Consider the following 18,257-nt stretch of genomic DNA (forward strand, 5'->3'; position numbering starts at 1 on the left):
GTTATCTTCGTTTGTGGTGTTTTTTGGTTATCTCTTGGTTATTTGAATCAGAGACATTTTTTAGTATGTTTTAATCTAATTATTTTTTTTAGTTTGCTTTATTTTGATAATTTAAATCATGATATCACGATGCCTTTGTTATATTTACAAGTTTTTATGTGATTCATGTCACAACCCAAGCCCTAGGCTGTGGCAGAGTTGTAATATCCATAACTTTGGTGGTCAAAGGTCAAACTTTGACCCTTGGTGGAAAATAGTCTTTATAAATGATCATTTAATTTATTTTAAATATTACTATAATTATAAGTCAGGACAACGGAATAACTCCTATAATTATATATGAAAATATCACGGATAAAAGTAGGATCATTTATCTTGATACATAGAACAATAATATCCCCACAGTTATGTAGTCACCAAACAGTTAAATTTAATAAGTCATAAAACACCAAAATAATACTTAGCATCCACCATTCCTCATTTCTAACTATTACATAGCTAACTTAGATATACAGACCGATAGGTTCCAAATTAAATACATAATGTTCAAAAGATAGGACTAGGGAGCTAAACACATTAGCTTCAGCGATAATTCACCTTATCCACATTTTGCGTCACTAGGATCCTGGAATGGGAGAGATATAGGGGGTGAGCTTATAAAGCCCAGTAGGAAAGCAACTAATAACATAGGACTCAAAAGTTCAATAAAAACCCATGCATGGTTAGCTTTTTTAAAACAAAACATACATCATCATGTATAAACCAAAATAGAGAGAAACCATAAATAATCATAAGAGCATAGCTACCAGTGCACATCACCCAGTCCACTAGACCCCTAGTTCCCATTACCCACCATAGAAAATCCGACATCCTAAACCGGGTAGTCGGACCTGATAACCACCACAATGGGGAGGCTCAGAACACTTCCTATATACAGATGCTAGGTCTTTACACCTACAGGTGAGTGGACACCTGATCTACCTATGATGACACAGAGACAAGGTCGTGAAACAACATCATGCACAAATCATGATCACTATGGCTTTCATCGATATAACCAAATGCATGTAACACATGAAAAGAAATAAACATATTCCCTTTTTATTTTAGAAAATTGGGCAGCATAACAGCTGCATTTGTATAAAACCCAAAAATCATAACCTGCATAATTAAGTGAACAAAATAATATATTTGGCACTCCGTGCCCTCAGAACAGAACAGAAAATATGCAGATTAAGTTTTCCATTTTTCAAACACTTTATAAATATCAAAATTGGAATATGTTAATGCAATTCAATAAGAGTACAACAAGTCCAATAGTCAAGTTGAGTCCCTACCTCTTAAGAATGTTCAGTCCGAGCCCCAAGCGACACTCCCAAGCTTAACGATTATCCTAGAGCGAATTAAATTGGATCTATATATCACGATTTTCCTACGAGCATCAAATGAGCAAACGATTATCATTATTGAATTCCTTATTCAAAATCGTGTCCAATGACATATAATATGACCATATTTAAAATTCAAGTTCTGAAACCCACCCAAGCGGTGCACACTAGCAGTTGCTAGCGGTACCGGGAACATCGACGAATATATGCATGGCATATATCAAAACGATCCTCTCGAGTAGTATATCAGGGAAGTACAGCCCCTTAGCCCAAATAACCTCCGGTGTCGCCAGAAAATGCCTCCAAAGGGGCGGAGATACCCAAAATTTCGCCGGAGAAAAACAGTGAGTTGACTTAAATGACTTAGTGGGCGACGCTCCTCCCTTCATGCTGGTTCCAACGGTGCCACCCACTCACGGAACGGAGGTCTGGGTTCGCCGGAAAGTGCGGTCAAAGTTTTGATGACGAAACTTTGACTGCTCCGTTCATGTGCGTCGTAACTCCGATGGGCCTGAGATTCTGGGGATGGGGTTGTCGCCAGTCACTGGTGCTCCAGCTCCGATGTGTGGCGACAAAAGGGAACTCCGGCCAAGGCTTTGTGATACCCCGACGTGGGTTATTGCAGAGAAAAAAAAAGCAGAAGAAGAAGAAGAAGAAGGAGAAGGAGAGGTGCTCGGGAAGAAAAGGAAAAGGAAAGAAAAGAAAGAAAAGAAAAAGGAAAGTCTTCCAAAACATAAAGTAAGTGGGTCCCACCACTTAAAATAAATATTATTATTTATTTATTTATCTTTGAGTCTTTACAATTCATATTGATTTGTTCCCTATGCAAATAGCTAGATTGATTAAGAGTATGGTTTATTTGGAATAGCTTTTTTAATATGTGCAGTTTTATAATTTGTATATTTGTATTATAGTCATGATTATGTCTTAGTTATTTGTACAAGCTTTGCCTACAATACATTTTGATTAATATATTCTACAACTGTTTGAGAAATGATCTTCATGCTTCTCTCTGCTTATTCTTTATTAGAGTATTGTGGTTTGCCTTATTCTTTATCAATTTGTTATGTTGGGGATGGTTGTGAACTTGTGAATAAGTTTTGGGCTTTTAGGTTTGATATTGAGATAGAGAAATTAGTTTAAAAAATAAAATTAAAATGGAATAGAGGCTTACTGAGTTTGAAGTTAGCCAACAAACTAATAAATTATAATTATTTTTCTAATTTACCTCAAAAAATAATAATTATATTTCTAATAATTGAAATTTAAATATAACATAAAAATCAGACAATGTTATTTTGGAGAATATGTTTACTTAAGCTAAAATATGGGCATATGTAATGAATCAATAAATGTCTCATGAAACAAAGATGATTAGATAAATACATATGTTGAGGATTAGAAATTTGGAGATTTAATATGTATGCTTTTTTTTTTAAGATGTGAATTGTACTTAATCGATTTTTGTTAACTTGTGTGAAATATATATTTTTATAAATATAAATATTTAATTACTATAATACAATAATACATAAATTTTATTGTATGTATGTATATAATTTTCTATATATGCACAATGACCATTTACAATAAATTATATAATAAATTTTATCTTCTAGTATAATGGATCTCTCATTTAAAATAATAAAAATAATTATAGTAATAATTAATAAAGTAATAAGAGATCATAAAACTCAAGTTTTTTCAAGAATTACACTTCTCATAAGACATCATAAAATATTTAAAATAAGTAAACACTTCTCATAGGATTAGGACAGTTGCTCTTTTTTCTTCACTTTCTTATACTCTCTTATATCATCGTAGATGACGATTGATAAATCTTGGATAACATTGAGAAATTGTGGTTGTCAAGAATATTGGAATGGTCTACAAGCTTTTTTTAGGATGGCGTCAGAACATAAAGATTCTGATGGAAGAATTAGGTGCCCGTGTGTGATATGCAATAATAATAGATTGGAATCTTTGGATGTTGTTCGAGCACACGTATTCGATAGGAGTTTTCATCAAGCTTATGATAAGTGAATTTTTCATGGTGAGGTGGAAGAAATTGTTGCCGATGAGGTGGTTGATGAGAATGAAGACAATGAGATGATTCACGTTGTGGAAGACTTCCTTTTACCAATAACTGAGGAAGTAGAAAGGGATCCTGGTGAGAGTTAGTATTATGACGAATTATTTGAGGAGATTGAAGCGGAGTTATATCTGGCTGTGATTGGATTTCATCCCTGAACTTTTTAGCAAAGTTATTGCATCTAAAATTTAGAGAGGAGGTGCCTAACAACATATTTGATGAATTACTGAAGTTGTTAAAGCTTGCATTTCCTAAGGAAAACAAAACTCCTGAATCGTACTACAAGGAAAAAAAGAGATTGAAAAAATTAGGGTTGGGATACGATTCCATTCATGCGTGTCAGTATGATTGCTGCTTATTTTACAATGAGCATGCATCTAAAGATACATGCCCAGTGTCTGGAAGTAGTAGATGGATTACTTCTGAAAATACGAAAGGAAAAAAAGTGCCACACAAGGTGATGCGTTACTTTCCATTGACACCTCGGTTGAAAAGATTATACAGTTCAAGGATTACAGCGAAGCACATGATGTGGCATCACACCGAGAAATCGAAAGATGATGGAGTGATGCGACACCCGGTGGATGACTCTACGTGGAAGGACTTTGATGTCAAGCTTCCTGATTTTTCAAAGGATCCCAGAAATGTTCATTTGGACTTAGTTTCCAATGAATTTAATCCATTTGGCAACATGAACCTCGCATACAGCATGTGGCCTGTGGTGTTGGCAAACTATAATCTGCCACATTGGTTGTGTGTGAAAGACAATTATTTCATGTTGACCCTCCTTATTCCTGGGCCAAAATCACCGGGTAAGGACATGGATGTATTTCTCAGACCATTGGTGGATGAGATAAAGGAACTGTGGGTTAACGGAGTTGATACAAGAGATAGTACGGCTAACACGATGTTCAAGATGTGAGCAGCCCTTTTGTGAACAGTGAACGATTTTCCAGCTTGCAACTGTTTTTCTGAATGGAGTGGTCAGGGATACAAAGTTTGTCCTACGTGTAATGAAGACACAACTTCCATCCGAGTGATTGGTAAGACATCTTATGTTGGTCACAGAAGATTCTTGCCAAGTACTCATCGAATGAGAAGAGACACTGAGTTCTATGGAGAAGTTAAGACAAGACGTCCTCTGAGACGGTTTACTTGTGAGGATATACTAGAACAAGTTAATGCTCTTGCATCGCAAGTTCCAGGAAAATACGTCCAGTTTGGGGGTGTGAAACGTAAAAGAGGTGTAGATGAAGGTAATTGGAGGAAAAAAAAGCATCTTCTATGAACTTGAGTAATTGGGTACAAACAAATTAAAACACAATATAGATGTCATGCATGTTGAGAAGAATGTGTGTGATAGTCTCCTTGGCACCATCTTAGACAATGATAAATCTAAGGACACCACTAATGCAAGACCTGATTTGAAAAAGATGGGTGTGAGGGAATCATTATGGATTTATGAAGATGAGAACAGGAAGTTGATGAAGTCGCACGCTCCTTACGTGTTAACTCTAGCCCAGAGGCAACAATTTTTTCAGCTTATAAAAGGAGTTATATTTCCAGATGGCTTTCGTTCAAATTTGAAGAAGAAAGTGAACAAGAATGATACAAATTTTCTTGGGTTTAAGTCACACGATTGTCATGTGATAATGTAACAATTACTTTTGCTCGGTGTTCGCAAGTTTCTCCCAAAATCTATATCGACCACCATTACAGAATAATGCAATTTCTTCAGGCAACTATGTTCGAGGACTTTAAATGTTAAAGATATGGAGGAAGCACAAAATGACCTTATTTAGATATTGTGCAAGATGGAATTGATTTTTCCTCTAGATTTTTTTGACATAATGATCCATTTCGTCTTACATTTGCCAGAAAAAGCTATATTGGGTGGCTCGGTATTTATGAGGTGGATGTATCCTTTTGAAAGGTACATAAAAAATTGAAGAATTACGTTGGAAATAAATCTCGCCCTGAAGGGTCGATCGCCGAAGGCTATGTTGCATATGAGTCTTTGACCTTTTGTTCAATGTATTTCAAAAACATTGAAACAAGATTTAACCATCTTGATCGAAATGAAGATGCAACTCATATCCCACAAAACCTTACAGTCTTCCAATCTCAATGTCGTCCATTCACAAAGGGAACATTGAAGCCTCTCGATCATAACACTCGTGAAATAGCTGAGTGGTTCATACTTGAGAATTCTCCTGAAATTGATACTTATTTAAAGTAAGTTTATTCCCTTTTAAATTATAACATGTGTGGTTATTATAAGCTTTTTGTTATCAAGAATTGTAACACTATTCTAAATAACAGCGAACACTTGGGACGGCATGGTCGCTATTTGTTTAGCATGTTCGTTGTTTTGTTATATGTTGTTGATAGATATGCATATGTTATTTGTTTTGTGCTAAGTTTTCTTGCTGGCCTTCGGCTCACGGGTGCTCTATGGTGCAGGAAAGGGCAAGGGAAAGGTCGACCAACCATGAGTACGGAGAGCGTGGAGAGATGGGTACATGTTCGGCCTGCCTGGCCGACATGGCTAGGGTTTTTTTTTTTTTGGAAAATGTACTGTAATAGTTGTTTTGTCGCCTATTTTGACCACATGTACATTTTGATTTGTCATTTACTTTCTAAACTAAATTTTGGGATCTCAACTGTAAAACTTTCTGAGATTTCAATGAATAACCAAATTTTTTATATTTAATGTCTAGTGATGGATTTTATCTCAATTTAGTCACACTTTTAACCTAAAACCTCGATTAGCGAGTTAATGGCACGTTTTAAACTCACTTAGTAACGACTCTAAGGAAGTAGGGTGATCATGATCGTTTGCATAGGAAAAAAATTTGTTCATGCTTTCATAAGAAGGTAGCTTTGAACTTTCATTTTATTAATGATATTTTTGTGAATCTAATATAGTTTTATGTATTTAGATATATTACTTGCCCAAGCTTGGGTCTTTGGAAAATGGTGATGAATTGCTAGCTTTAGCATCTAGGTCAGATCATTTGGCAACCTACTACCAAGGTTGTATAGGAAATTTTGTTCGATTTATTGCATACGACTGAGATAAAAAGCGCACCACACAGAATAGTGGAGTGTCTGTTGCCGGAACAGAATGTTTTAATTATTATGGCATGCTTGAAGAACTAGTGACACTATCTTTCACTGGTGCATATTCAGTGGCATTATTTCGATGCAAATGGTTTAATACAAATCCAAGAAGGAAGAAAAACATCATTGAAAATAATATCACCAGTATAAACGTCAGTGGTGAATGGTACAAAGATGAGTCGTACATACTTGGCAAGTTCTCTATCTTGATGATTTACTTAAAGGCCGTGATTTGAAAGTTGTAGAAGATGTGAATGATTGACAAATTTGACACATTAAGGACCATTCTGATGAGGTTAATGATGTTATTGATGTTGTACATGAAACAAGCTCATCAAATTTTGTGTTGACTGTGGACCTCGGAGAGTTGATTATGCAATATGATCAACCTGCTGCATATGTTAGGGCTGATGAAGAGGGTGACGACAAAGGTGATATGCCAGAACATGAGGAAGTCGCAGATGCAGAGGATGAATTGCTAGTTGAGCTTTGTAAAGATGAAAATGTGACTCCGATTACTGATGGAAATGATAGTGATTACTCTGTTTAGTTTTTCTATTTGTGTAACAGAACTATATATTGAAATATAATAAAGTTTTTTTGTAATTAATATGTCTACAAATTGAATGTGATATTAACTAGTATCCCTCTAATTTAATTTGATGCTAATTACTAATTAATAATTTTTAAACTGAAGTATAATGTCAGCTGATATAGCAATCTATCACGGTGGAGATGGTGGTGGTCGAGACCCGCCAGAACCTTCTAGGGTACCATCATCCTGCGAGTCAGGTTAAATATTTTATATCAAAATTATTTTTAGAAATTATATTGTTAGATAAATATAACAACAATACTAATATTTGTTATTGTTAATAAACTTTAAAGCCCCGACGACAAGAAGAAAATGTCATGGCCTTGCTAGTAATAATGTTCTTGAAGAGCGAAGGAAAAAAGCCGGTAAACCATTGGATCTAGAGCTTGATTCTGTGACGAACAAATTGGTTAGGCAAGAGGACCAAGGTTTTATTCGCATGTTGGGCACTCAAGTTACAATGTTGTGTTCGAGACATTACTTGGATTTTGCTGATTTACCTCAACAGTTTAAGGATCAAGTGCTTGATCATATGAAGGTAAAAAATTACAAGCTCTACATTATTTATTTTCATTATTTACAAATTCATCTAATTTTTTTTTCTTAATGCAGTATTACTATAATATAGACGGTCATCCACAACCTGAATCAATTCTGGCAACTGTCTATAAGGAGATGGGCGAAAGATATCGTGAGAGAAAGAACATCAGGCATAGACATTTCAAAAATCATTACGTGGGACCAGAAGATTGGGAGAATGTCCTCTCTAAGCATCCTGACCATTGCAATGAGGAGACATGGAAGTATATTTGTGAGTTGCTCACGAGCAAAAGATTTTTGGCTCGCTCCGCTAAAAACCAAGCAAACAAAAAACAAATGAAGTATGTAAAAACACAAGGCACAAAATCGTTGGCATATAAGCATCACGAATATGTAAGTGAATATGTTAATTTAATTTTACAAAGTAACACATTCTAAAACACTTTTTTTACATTTGTATAGGAGCACCCAGATGTGCATGTTGTTGATACTTGGAGGGATGTTCATATGAAAAAATCGACAAAAACTTTGGCCAACGAGACAGCTCAACAAGATTAAGTGAATATTATTGTGTTCTCATATTCAAAAAATTATCTTAGTTTTTTGTTTCTAATGTTTTCTTTATACAGGAAAAAATGGTGCGCGGAGCCTCAGAGGTCACAGCTTGATAGGCAGTCTCAACAGTAGAGTGAGGGGTCTGGTAATATATATGGCATTGATTCGTCCCCGATCGATCAATATGAGATACTAAGTAAAGTAATCGGGGAGAGATCTGACTACCAAAGAGGAGTGGGTTATAGGGTGAAAGGGAAAGTGAGAAATTCAACCTCTAGCTCTACAAATCAAAGCCAGTCCCAAGCACATACTACTCCTACGCCTAATGAAGATATGACTACTATGGCTCTGATGATGAAGGTAATGCATGACATGATTCAGATGGTGGCACCTCAGCAACCCAGTAATATGTATAACCCACGGTTTGACAGGTTTTCTGCAGAGGTATTTTCCATTACAATCTGAAGGCGGTACATCTTCCCAGAGTAGCACCACCCATCCTGACCTTCATACACCACCACAACAACAGTACCAGCCTCCTCCATAGTATCTGTCATATGTGTCGTCACAACAAGTGTCGTCGCAACAACCTCTGCAATATCAAAATTTGTAACACTCTGGATAGCCAAGACCGTTACACTGTGTGTTTATAAAGGTGCAAGACTTGCGAATCAAGTCATTTATTTAGAAACGTGTTACTGAAACTATAATTGAACTAGGGTTAAAAGATTTTGGTTACAAAAGTTACATTTCATATAATTTAACATTTTGTACATGGGATCCCAAAAGAAATAGAGTTTAAAAGACAGTTTACAAAATTCCAGGTTATAAACATGTACTGGCCACTCTAAGGGCAAAACAGACATTTAGGCTTCTCCCGTCCTATATCACTCCTCAGTCGTGGTGGCCGATTAGCTGACTATGTACATTCAGCCTCAAAGCTCTCCAACTCCTTGCCCTTGCCTTTACCTGCACCACGTAGCACTCGTGAGCCAAGGCCCAGCAAGAAACCATAGTACAGTATAATAGCAATAAATGACAGTCAGATATATAACAAGTCATACAGCTCACATAAACAATGATATCAATCTACAAACCAATAATCAGTTATTCAGATAACAAACTCGTCACAATCATCAACTAAACAACATTAAACATATCACACCAAAATACAGGGTCAGCACCCTTAGGCCACACCCTCTGATTATCCCACTGACTCCGGCTCGCTTAGGCTGAGCTCAGTGATTATATATTTAACCCCATCTACCAGTGGTCGAGTCGCGGCCTGTGTGCAAATATTGATTCCAGCACTCTTAGGTCGTTTATCACATGTCCCATGGCATAATACCATCTCATGACATCACATATATGCATAGGGAGCTCTTAGTCCCAATACAAACACATAACCGGGTGAATTTTCTTAGCTTTGATTAGTGAAATCGACCTTCAAGCACGATCCCGTCCAAGCCATAGTGTACACCTAGTCACAGCCATAAATTAGAACAATCACTAAACTTCAATTCCAAAACCTAACCTCGGGACCAATCCCGAGCCCTCGGGAAGCCCTAATTCGACCAAACGAGGTGGTGGAATCAAACCCCGAGCCCCCAGGCAAAAACCCTAAGAAAACACCCAAAAATCAACTTCTGAAGGTAGGGTAGCGCTACAACGCCACAAAGTGGGCACTACGGCGCTACAAGCAGAGCCAAAGGCCCCCAGAAACTCAAGCCTAGCGCTGTAGCGCCCTAAGGCTAGCGCTACTTATAGAACCTTCAGCACTCTAAGTTTCTTCCTTCGATGTTCCCCAAGCCAAACCTCCATAAAACCCCTCCAAACCTCAACCAAACACCAAATTGAGCCCACCATCCCTTACATCTCATCCCACATAACCCAACAACACAAAACTTAGCCACATGCACCATCAAACAAAGAAAACAAGATTTGAACCCAAGACTCAAGAACTCAACCAGAAACTCAAAAGTTATCCAACAGCTCAGATGATCAAGCATAGAATTCATTACCTTTGATGGTAAATTTGATCCTAGGTTTCCCTTAGTATCCTTCAAACCTTAAGCTCCTCAATTCTTCAAGCTTAATTCCCTTAATTCCATCCAAAGTTCAAGTTTAGAAATCCATCTCAGCAAAGTTCAGAAAAACTCATCATAAATCTTTAAACCTTACCTCAATTGAGCTTAATTCCACCTGAACTTCCTAGCTTCACCAAGGACTCAAGTTCTAAGCCTTAGCCTAAGCCTCCTCTGAATTACAGCTCCAAAACTCCTCAAGAAATGGTGAAGAATGGCCTAAACTGAGAAAGAGAAAGAACCCATGTTTCTCTTCTTTCTTTCCTTCCTTCTGATTCCACTACCTTCTACAATTTCCACTAAGGCAAAAATAGAATAATACTTATATTTTTAAACTATCCAAAAGACCATTTTGCCCTCCCATTAAAACTTAAGTATTAAATCATCCTAAGGGCATTTTGGTAATTGTTCCCAATTCCCGCTAATTCCTCGAGTGTCTCTAATAATTACCGCTTAAACCCCGACACCTAACTAATCACCAATTATTTTCCTCAATTTCAAATAGTCTCCAATATATTTCCTTGATTCCCAGAAATACCCTCAGGCTCCCCCGAGCCGGCTATAAATCCCCACCGTGACTTTTCCGCTAAACCGCTCACTAGGATCGCCTCGAGTCACAAGCTGTAAATATATCCACATAATAGTGTGGTCTCAACAATTTATCACAAATATTTACATGTATGCCCTCAACAGGCTAAAATTACGAATATGCCCTTATAACCTAATCAGGGCCTACCTGCATACTAATACACATAATCATGCATCTCATATATCCAAATAATCATATAAGCATGCTTATCACATAATCATGCATTTTAATCATTTAAATCACATATAATCCAGTTATGCCCTCCCGGCACACTAATCAAGGCCCTTAAGCCTTATTAGAAATTTTGGGTCGTTACAACTATCCCCTCCTAATGAGAATTTCGTCCCCAAAATTTACCTAAATAACTCGGGATACTGATCCCGCATTGCTGACTCAAGCTCCCAGGTCACCTCCTCAACCCTACTGTTCCTCCATAACACTTTAACCAGAGGAATCGTCTTATTCCGTAAGACTTTATCCTTCCGATCCAAAATCTAAATCGGTCGCTCCTCATAAGACAAATCTGTCTGCAATTCCAGGGCTTCATACTTCAACACATGTGTCATATCTGAGACGTACTTCTGGAGCATGGAAGCATGGAATACATCATGAACTCCCGACAGCGATGGTGGCAAAGCTAACTTGTAAGCCACCTGTCCGATCCTTTCCAGGATCTCAAAAGGTCCAATGAATCTAGGGCTCAGCTTGCCCTTCTTCCCAAATCTCCTCACCCCCTCGCAGTGGTGAAACCCGCAGAAACACGTGGTCCCCAACCTGGAACTCCACGTCTCTACGCTTAGGGTCAATGTAGCTTTTATGTCTGCTCTATGAGGCGAGCATCCTAGCTCGGATCTTCTCAATAGCTTCATTCATCTTCTGAACCATGTCTGGCCCCAAGTACTTCCTCTCACCCATCTCATCCCAATGAATGGGTGATCTACATCTCCTCCCATATAACATCTCATAAGGAGCCACTCCAATCGTCAATTGGTAACTATTGTTATATGAAAACTCAATCAACAAAATATACTTACTCCATGATCCCTCAAAATCGATCACGCACGCTCGAAGCATATCCTCCAACACCTGAATCATCCTCTCAGACTGTCCATCAGTCTGAGGATGAAAGGCCGTGCTAAACTTCAACTGAGTTCCCATAGCCTTCTGCAAACTACCATAAATATTGTACTTAAGTTACTAGTAGTTTTTTTTATTACAAAAGTTACATTTTACACTAATTTTGTCATAATTTTAATTAATTAATAAAAGCCTATATATTTCTACACTAACAAGTTATTTGAATTTTGCCTTAAAAATAAAAAATAAGTTAAAAATTCTAACATGAGAAAATTATTTAGTTTTAATACAATTATACATTTACATATGTTACCTTTGAAGAGTGAGATTGGATTGGATAGTTTTTATCATGTTATTTTTTTATAAAATTAAATAAAATATTGAAAATATTAATTCAACTATTTAAATAATCCCCTAGTATGGGATAACTTAATCATATTAAAACTTATTAATAGTTTTATCATATTCAATATCTGTCTTCATTGTATTTTATTAGTAAAGAAAAGTTAAAACTTTGCATCCAATTTGTTTTTTTTACATTATTGTTGGCCAATGATCAATTCACTCATTTTTTTTATATTGTTTTCTTTCATATATTTTAATCAAATTCAATCATATCTAATCTCACTATTCAAAAGTACATAAAATAACCTTAAAATTTAGTTAATTATGCATATATGCTAACTTAATAATTTCAATATGAAAAGAAAATGTATATTAAATAGAATTATAATTCACCTTAATGGTCGAGTGTATTATAGCATTTGAGATTAATAATAATAATCACAAAAAAAATTAGATTTATGGGGACGAAAACTAAATATCCACTACAATATATGACCAATAATAAAATTAATAAAAATGAGAAACCTATTGAGTCGAAATTATCATTCGGAAAAGGTCGGGAAGTTTCTGCACTAATTATTATGTTCGCGAGAATTGTGAGAAAATATCTCAACATATTGTGAGGACATATGTAAGCAATTGTAGCAAAAGGCAATTTAGAATCAAAATGATTAGTTTTTATTTTAATTTTTCATGCTATATCATGGTAACAAATGTTGCCTATGTAGTAGGGTCACTGGTATATTATTTATTTTTTTAATAAAAATAAAATAGGCTGACATTTTATTTATTAATAATAAATTTTTAATATAATTATAAATGGTTGATAGTATAATCACTAATTCGGATAATATATAAGATTGAAAATAATTTATTAAATTAGAGTTAATAGCAAAACTAACCAGAATAAAATTTATATTTGCCTAAGTATATATATATATATATACTAGATATAGGCAACGTGTAATATGCATATTTGCTTAGTTTTATTTATATAATTTATTAATTATTTTTATTAAATTTATATTAATGTCATATAAATTTCAAATAAATATTTTATTTTAATTAAATAATTTTTTCTTTAAGTTTATGTTTCTTCTAGTTTTTGAATTTGGGAGTGACAACAAGAGATTATATATTATATATTTAATGTAATATTAAATATTATACGTAGATTTTAAATTTAAGTTTCTTGCTAATTTTTTTTTTAAATTATTACTAATTCACAATATATTATATTATATATTTTATATGATAATTTCTAATAAGTGAGTTTAAGTTTAATTAAATTTTATTTAAGTTATAAAATGTATGATTTTATTATTTTTAAATAACTATTATTGTAAAATATCTCAAAAATATCATATTTTAATTGTTTAATTATTTATTATTTTAAAATAATTATCATTGTAAAATATCTCAAAAATATACTATTTTAATTTGTTTAATTATTTATTATTTTTAAATAATTATCATTGTAAAAGATCTCAAAAATATTCTATTTTAATTTTTTTTAATTATTTATTTTATTTAAGTTTAAGTGTTTACAAACTACCGTTAAATATAAGTATATTCCATTAAAGTTAACATTAAAAAATAAAAATCATTAAAACCAAGAATTATCGTTATCTACACACTTATTATATAGAAGAGATATATCTTCTATATAATAAGTGTGTAGATAACGAAAATTCTTAGTTTTAATGATTTGTTTTGTTAACTTCAACGGAATATTCTAAATATTTAACGAAATATACCTTTAAAACTAACTTTAAAATAGATATTTATCAATTATATTAATATAAATTCAAATATTATTATTATTATAATAATAATAATATTTACTATAAAACTACATATATAATAATTATATAAATATAAATTCAAATTCAAATTCAAATTCAAATTCAAATGTTATAAAATATCATTATTATAATAATATATAATATAAGACTAGATATTTAATAACTATATTAATATAAATTTAAATGTTATAAAATATTATTATGATAATAATATATTATCCTTTTTTTTTACTAATTATATTAATATGAATTCAAATATTATAAAATATTATTATAATAATATTTAATACTTATATTAATATAAATTTAAATATTATAAAATATCATTATAATACTATATAATACATAATCTTAATTTTTATTAAAAAAAATTATCATTTATGTTTAAAAAGATTATCATATTATATATATTTAAAAAAAACATAAACAATGTTTTTGTTTAATTTTTCATTTAATATTTTTATGTTATTTTTTTATATTTAATTATTTATTTATTTGAAATTTATATGACAATAATACAAATATGATTAATAAATTATATAAATAAAACTAAGCAAATAATGTTTGGCATATTCTTCAATAATTAAGAGAAGATGTTCACGATACTAATTAGTCGTTATTTTTCATGATCGTGAAAAAAAAAATATGTATATAAAAATATAGTTAATGTGTATATTTACACCTTACATATATGTATATCACACTACAATTGTGAAGGCAATAAATGTAAAGTCGTTGTTATACGTATATCGCGAAACATGTCATTGCAATAGATTTGTGTCTATAGAGACCAATTGCTACAATATTTTTTGATGCCACAATAGGTCTCATATATAACGACAATAATGTAGTCGCAACATAGACTGTTAAAAACAATGATGTAGCACTCTCGAGCAGCTACTCCTTCTTGACTAGCTCTCTGAATTTAATGTAGTGTAATGTCACGTGTCTCTTTCTTAGATGTCACGTCATCAAGTCAAAATTGGGTTAAACATTTTCCCCCTAATTTTATCCTAGAGCGACCAGCATATTACTTCGACCAAGTAAGTATCTATTCACCTTCTGAATATTACTTTACAGCTCATAGCTATGCCTTTATAGGTAATGATCACACCTCCCCGAATACGCAATTGATGACTTTTAGGTTTCCTAGGCGTCTGACACACTTTCTTACTCTACCATCATTGCACATTTTCAGCGAAAAACGAGGCACATTTTCACCAACCCACGTGCATGATATCACATCACCCTACAAAATTCCTGATGAATTTTCCAAGATGACGTCATCTGCTCGCACCCGAGTCGTTGCCTATAAATAGGTCGTTGCCTACTATTATCCCCAAAATTTGAAAACGATGACGTGGCAATAGAAGTGACAAATGGCAAGGAATGGTTGGGTAATCTGGTTTAGGAGTGACCCGGTAGACCAGTGAAGATTTTTGACTGGCCAGTCAAGTGTCATGACCGACCAGTCATGACCTTGGCCGACTGGTCACATGCTTGTCCGCCCAGTCATGACCTTGGCCGACCGGATAGGTGCATGTCCGCCCAGTCATGTCCTTGGCTGACCGGACAGGTGCATGTCCGCCCAGTCCTAGTGCATGTCCACCCAGTCAGGTGCATGTCCGCCCAGCAAGGTGTTTGTCCGACCAGTGCAGGTTTGGCCGACCAGTGAGGAATTTTGGCCCTTCAGTTTTCCTCCTGAGTGTGATATGGGTCGACTAGAAAAAGCAGGGCTACGCAAAAGATCCCAGAAACAGCTTCAACAAGAATCGGTCTTACCTGCGCGGGAATCTCTCAGATTATCCCATAAATATAGTGTATCGTTGTATTTTGAATATTATTGTTAATTAAATATAGTGAGAATAATAAAATATCCCGATTATGGGGACATCATCTGTATGATCCTGAGCCTATAAATACAAGGCTCATGGCACCATAAAAGGGGTTCCGATTTCAATTTTCCAGAGAGAGAGTAATTGTATCTTGAGAGAACTCTTGTATTCTTTTAATCTGCACTAAAAAAACTCAGTTGACTCAGGTTCATCTGATCTTGAGTGTAGATCTATAAGCATAACTCTAAGTGGATTAGGCTATTACCAGCACATTGGAGCTGAACCACTATAAAAATTGTCTGTGTCGTATATTTCTCTTGAAGGTTTTTGTCATTTTGACGTCTACACGTCGTTGGCCAAAAATGCGGTCAACATTTTGGTGCTATCATTGAGAGCCTGAAGAGAAAGACAGACAATCACTGTAGCATTATGGCGCCTAAGAACACCAATGCGGCCTCCAAGAAGCCAGGTTCCTCTAAAGAGCCTGCTACATCAGAAGGTCCTGGTCCTCAAGACCATGAGACTGAGCCTAGAGTCATGCTTGAGGACCTGACTCCAGAGGTTGAACAACTCCAGGAATCCATGGGGGCTTTCCAGGAGGAAATGGCACAATTCAACGCCAGACAGGAGGCGTTCGCTGAAGAAATGGCTAGGCAGAAGGCTACATTTGAGCAGAAAAGATCGGAGATGGACGCTAGGAGTGAGGAGATACGGCGACAACAGGAGGAGGCCGATAGGCAACATCGCGAGGCAGCACTCGCTTTGGAGGCAGCTACGCAGCTGGGCCAGGCCAATGCCCAAGCTGCAGCACGAGGAGCAGCCACCCCAGGAGCAAGGACCACAGAAGCTGGTCGCAAAAACACTAATAGACCCAATTCTCGAGGGCCAAACAGGAGTGGTAGTAACCCACCTGGTCGGGAAGAAGATGGGGTCCAATTGAGCACTGCCTCAACCCAAAGGGGGAACTCCAGAACCCCCTCAAGGAGCCACCGGTCAGAGACTTCCAGATCCGAAAGTCACAAGTCAGGCAGTAAGAAAACTCCACCTAAGCAGGAGCAAAATAGAGCTCCTCGAGGTAAAGAAGCTTCACACTTCAAAGATGGGCATGGTCGTGATGAAGCTGATAGTCATCACACTGACCAGTCGAAGGAGAAGAATGATAACAACCATCAAGAAGGAAAAGACCGCCCAGCACAGACAGGAAGGCCACCACTGCATCCCAACCAGCAGCGCAGTGGCAAGGAGCATGTCATGCACGGCAAGCCTTCCGAAAAAACTCGGAGTACGGTGTTCAATCAGTTAGGGAGGCATACCTCTCAAAAGGATCTAAGAGACGTCATTGCTGACAGGAGAAGTACCGTCCCGGTCGAAGGGCGAGATCCGAACCGATCTACCAGTCAAGTAGAAATACTTGATGATGGTGTGTCGGATAGGAGCGCCTAACCAAGCGGTCCCGAGAATGAGTCCCAAACAGTGGCCCCAGGCATCCAAGCCCAGCTTGATGCTCTGACAGCAGCAGTTCAGGGTCTGTCGAAACGACCTTCTGCAATCGATCCAGTAGACCACAGGAGTGGCAGCCCATTCTGTGCTCGAATTAGAGCAGCCCAGCCACCAGCGAAGTACAAAGCAGCGGTACTGCCAGTTAAACAGAAAAGGCAGATCCGATAAGGCATGTGGGGAAATTTGAAGACTAGATGGAGCTGCTCAGAGTGAGTGATGACTATCGGTGCAGAGTCTTCCCCACTACATTGTCCGACACTGCCCAGGAGTGGTATTGGAAATTTAAGCCAAATTCCATCACTTCTTGGGAAAGTTTCAGGAAAGGGTTTTGCAGGCAGTTCAGTGCTGCTCAGACCTCTCCAGTTTACACCAATCACTTGGCGGATATTAAACAAGGGAAGGACGAATCTCTCAAGAACAACATACAAAGGTTCATGAGAGAAGCTAACCGAGCTACTGCAGTTGGAGATGAGGGGAAGATGGTGGCAATTTCTTCTGGCATAATCTATCGAAGTCCTTTGTGGGACAGTATTCATCGCAACCCAATTTCAACGTTACAACAATTTCTTGACCGAGCGGACAAGTACATGAAATTGGATGATGCGATTGAGAAGGGAGAGAAGGGCTTGAACAATCCGAGTGGATCAACTGATCCTCCCAAGAATGGTGGAAATGATCAAAGTGGTGGTAAGAAACGTGGAAATAACGGGTTTGACCGCCACAATGAAA

The 18,257-nt window shown here is 35.9% G+C and overlaps 1 long non-coding RNA gene across 1 annotated transcript; it reads right to left on the reverse strand.

The window, feature by feature from the left end:
- Positions 1-348: 348 nt before the first annotated feature.
- On the reverse strand, positions 349-2,043 carry LOC133816750 (uncharacterized). Its single transcript, XR_009885448.1, has 3 exons — positions 1,542-2,043; positions 1,338-1,432; positions 349-625 (listed from the first exon to the last, which is right to left on the reverse strand). It is a non-coding gene; the product is annotated as an uncharacterized LOC133816750 (long non-coding RNA).
- Positions 2,044-18,257: the final 16,214 nt, after the last annotated feature.

Source organism: Humulus lupulus, chromosome 2, assembly GCF_963169125.1.
Source record: "Humulus lupulus chromosome 2, drHumLupu1.1, whole genome shotgun sequence".
Classification (NCBI taxonomy): Eukaryota; Viridiplantae; Streptophyta; class Magnoliopsida; order Rosales; family Cannabaceae; genus Humulus; species Humulus lupulus.